This window comes from Meleagris gallopavo, chromosome 5, assembly GCF_000146605.3.
Source record: "Meleagris gallopavo isolate NT-WF06-2002-E0010 breed Aviagen turkey brand Nicholas breeding stock chromosome 5, Turkey_5.1, whole genome shotgun sequence".
Classification (NCBI taxonomy): Eukaryota; Metazoa; Chordata; class Aves; order Galliformes; family Phasianidae; genus Meleagris; species Meleagris gallopavo.
In genome coordinates this window covers 43555979-43560717 of record NC_015015.2, presented here as the reverse complement: position 1 = coordinate 43560717, position 4739 = coordinate 43555979, and the positions used below count along the sequence as shown (strand labels likewise).

The window sequence follows — 4739 nt, the reverse complement described above, 5'->3', positions numbered from 1 at the left end:
AAAAAGAGAGAGGTCACGTGGGAGCAAAAGTTAGCAATAAGAAGTCTGCCACAGAAAAAGGAAAAAAAAAAATGCCATAAGACCTTACTAATGAGGGTTAGAAATATAGCCAAAAGGCACAATAATAAACATAAAAACTGAACAATGCACTGCATAGAGACAGCTAACATAATTCAGATGTCTCCATTCCCCCTTCAGAAAAAGGGGAATTTTCACTATCAGATAAACAAATGACCCAAACACATTCTCTGCATCCAACAGCTTCAGCAGTGTTTGAAATTCTTCAGTCTTTGATGATCAGGCCTACATATTTAGATAAGTGTAGCGTTCTTCCAGAGAGGCATGAAAGAATTCAAAACAAATACAGCCTTTGCATGACTGTGCAGTTGCACAGAATTCTCAGAAGGAAACTGCTTGCAAGATCAGGGCCTTTCCAGCAATGTGAAAATTAAGATGTTAGTAGGGGTTGAAAGAAAAGAGATGACATTTCTGTTGAGGGGATTCATAAGCGCATGATGCAGGAGAAAGTTACAGAATTTTAACTGCTGACATGCCCAGGCTCAGATCTGTGGTTTGGGCACAAAAACAGGGCTACTGCTTCTAGGGGTTTGGTGGAGGGATGTGAAAACTGAGCAGTAGCATCTGAGACATGATTCATAGGGCATGGTGCAAAACAGTGCATAGTGCAGGTATCTCAGATATTGCAGTGAGCTAGCCCTGGATCTGCAAAGTAACAAAGTTACTTATATGGTCCCTTTCCAATTTCTTGAGATCTTTTAACAGTGAAGAGAAAAGAATTAAAGAGTTGGCATTAAAGCTATTTTTACTGATGTTATGTTCTTCCACAGCTTGCAAGCTTACAATATACCTGAACAGTACTAGATCTTATGCACAGAGCATGATGTAAGAAGTTTGTTTTTGGTTGCTTCTTCACTGTGCAGCCTAGCTTCTTTTTGAGCTGCCTTTGCATGTCTCCCTGTAGACGTGAGCTCATATTTGACTATCTGAATGGTCCTATTTAGAATCACAGAATCACAGAATTGTGAAGGTGCACATCACAGCACATCCAAGACATCCGTAGCTGACCACAGCTTATCCATCAGCTCTTGAGTCTGTCTACTGCTCTGAGTTTTAAGGCAAAGCGTCTCTGTTTTCCTTAAAAATATGGCGGTGACTGCATTTAGTAGGCCAACCTGTCTGTTTCTGACCACTGGGTCCTCAACAGTATTTGTAACTCTTCCAGGCTCTCTGTGCTACAGTTTTCATTCAAAGAGATTTTGCATTGAATTTCTGATTGTTATAACAAATCCTAAATAGCAGCAGTCCTACTTTTGGTTTCTGTGTAGTCATCTACAATCATCTCCTCTGACTGATGATTCAGTTGGAGTTGTGCCTATCTCCATTCATCAGTCTCATGTAGTGTGAGTCTTCTTGACAGATCACACGGCCAAGCTTCTGGAAAAGTATCTGAGAACAATCCAAATATATTATACCTGCACCTTCATCTTCATGAGCAACTTTGTAATTTAACAAGAAATAAAATACACTTGACAAATTCTTTTTCTATTGTCACATCAGCTGCTACTGCTGTACTCCCATCTCATAACTCATTATGTCCTGTCTCGGCATTTGTTGTTGGTTTTATTCATGACAGATAAATTACTTTGTTATTATCTGTGTCTTCAGTTGTCCAAATTGAATACTTATAGTCAGTTTTCATGACTTACGGAATTCCTGCAGTAATTAGAGCTTTATTAGAAATATATATGATTTCATACTTCATGGGAGACCATATGCAAGTTCCTTTAATAGTCTCAAGTTGAAGTTCTTTAGGACTCAAAAGAATGTTTCTCTTTAAGTTATGTTGTTCAGTGCCCATACTAATAATGACGAGGAAGGTACTCAGTCATTTTGATATGCTGTAAGTCCATCATATATTTTTTCAATGATCGGAGAAAACTGTTATCTGTATCTATTTAGATATACTGGCCTACAATACTGTTAAAATTTAGAAAACTAGAGTTATTCCTACAATTACCAAGCATACTTGTTCTCACCCATTTTTCTATGCTTTATAACTTTTCTTATAATGATTGCTGTCTTTTCTACTTGTACATCTTTACTTCCAACTGCCATGTTTGCTTCCCCACAAAACTAGAAATGCATTTTGCTGAATGTCTTTTTTCATGACAACATCCTGTCTTAAATCACTCAACTTCATTTTTACTCCTGCTGCTTTGACACATTTTTTTCTATCTAGTTTTTCTTCTCACTCAGTCATTCATTTTTTGCAGCTTTGAGGGAAACAAGCCAAAATACATGCCTTAGGAGCAAGACACCTCCATTGTCCACTTGTCTGTTATCTACATGCTCAGGTGAACTCCTTCAGGCTGGTCATTACCTTATCTTTACCAAAATAAATTCTGAAGTTGTAAATTTCTCAAATAGGACATTTTTTTCTTTTTGTCAGAAAATCGTGAACTTTGATTTTTAAGAGTTCTAATAATCTTTTACTGCTTAGCTCCAAGTTATATGAAGTTCCTCATAATAACAATGTAATTTTCCTTGCCAAAATTACTAGCAAGTGCTGAAAAATGTTCTTAGTCCTACTGACATGCAAGTAGCCCTCACTATAAAACTCCTCTTAGGCTTATTCCTTAGTATATTGATCCATGTGAATTTACTTTTCTATAGGTATGGTAAGTTTAAAACTGTATTCAATCTTCCATTTCTTTGTACGTTACTCAGTTCCTGATGAGCCAAAGTCTGTGAGGACAAGGTCCTTGAACTGATGGAGCCTGACCTTTTAACTCAGTTAATGACCTTTCAACATCCCCAAAGATATTTCACAATCCTTCAGATCTCTGGAAATGGAGAAGGAATTGAGACATGACCTGGCATGCTTTTGACTTTTTAAATCATGACCCTACACACACACACACACACACACACACACAAAAAAAAAAAAAGTCTTTTTCTTTTGCATTTGCCTTTATGGATGGGAAGATACACTGAATCCCCAGTCTGTCCTCTGGAGTCACTTAGGTGGAAACATTTGGGGAAAAAAAAAAAAAAAAGAAACTGCTTGCCAGATACAACGAGAATTTGGATAAAACCTGGCAAGTGGGCACTATGGTTGGACAAAGCATTATTTAGACTGATATGAAAATAATACAAGGACAATTAAAAGAAGCAAAACTGAACATTTTCACAAAGCAACCTACGCAAACTGAAATCTGATCAAACTTCCTGTTCTAAATTCACAAAACAAACAAAAACACATAAGAATCATAACTGCAGCAATCTGCAGTCTATGCCTGATCTGATGCCCACAAGACAATAGTTTGTAAATTGTGAGCAAATGCTACAGTCCCATGGAGATTTCTCTCACTGACATCAGTGTTTTTTGAAGTCACAGAAAAGCACCTGCAGATGTGCTTTAGAGGGGCCTTGGCGCAGCACCTCTCAGGGTGCCCACCTGGGGCCCTGTGGTGGCAGCAGCAGTGAGTGGAGTACTTCACCTTCTCGCACTAGTCTTTCCAAACCATTCACTGTTAGCCAGCAGCACTACACAGAGAACTGAAAACAACTTGCCTTCAGCCACATTATGGATGTCTGAACAATATTCTTGAAGTTTATCATAGAATATCCTGAGTTGAAAGGGACCTACAAGGATCACTGAGTCCAATCCCTGGCTCCACAAAGGACCACCCAACATTCAAACTCAGTGTCTGAGAGCACTGTCCAAACGCTCCTTGAACTCTGGAGCTTGGGGCTGTGCGCAATGCCCTGGGGAGCCTATTCCATGCCCACAGGCGTTCGGTACAGAACCTCTTCTGAACACCCAGCCTGACCCACCCCAGACACAGCTCCATGCCTCAGGCCCAGTTGCTGTCACACAGAGCAGAGCTCAGCACTGCTCCTCCACTCCCTGTGAGGAGCTGCAGCCACCATGAGGCCACCCCTCAGGAGGGGTTGGGCTGAACACACCAAGGGGCTGCAGCTGCTCCGCATATATCTTCCTCATCTTCATAGCCCTCATTTGGACACTAATACTTTTATGTTTTTCTTACATCATAGTACCCAGAACTGCACCCAGTGCGGGAGATGAGGCTGTACAGAGCAGAGCAGCATGGGACACCCCTCCCCTCACCCGCTGGCAGTGGTGGGCCTGGTGCACCCCCGGGTACAGTTGGCCCTATGGCTGCAAAGGCACACTATTGGCTCATGTCAGCTTCCATCTACCAGAATGACCAGTTCCAGTCTCATATCCCTGGGGTCCATCCCAGGTGCAGAGTCTGGCACTGGCTCTTGTTAAACTTCTTATGACTGCTGACTACCTAGTTCTCCCTCTGCAAGGACTCCCTGCCCTCAAGAGAGGGCATTGTAGGTAGCATACCCAATACGCGATCTTAAATGGGCTCTAATGCAGAGATATGTCAGCAGGGCCCAAAATGCACTGTTCGTGCATACTGCTGTGCCCTTTGCAGGGCAGTCTGTCAGACGCCGGGGTGCTGGCAACAGCAGCATCAGAACCAGAGACTCAACAGCTTCTGTTTGTTATTACAATGGTTACAGCCTATCCCTGCCGCTGGAGGTCCAACAGCCGCTCAGCCAGCAGCTGTTTAACTCTCGGTTTTCAGCTGTATTGGAGAGAGGAAAAAGGAAAAAAAAAATGATAACAACAATAAAAGCTTTTCAGGAAGCCGGGTCCGGGTGTTCCGCGGAGCCCTGACACG

At 41.7% G+C, this 4739-nt stretch overlaps 1 protein-coding gene across 1 annotated transcript in view; it reads left to right on the top strand.

Moving 5' to 3' along the window:
• Window positions 1–4739, top strand: part of TRIP11 (thyroid hormone receptor interactor 11) — a 308569-nt gene that overhangs the window by 168758 nt on the left and 135072 nt on the right.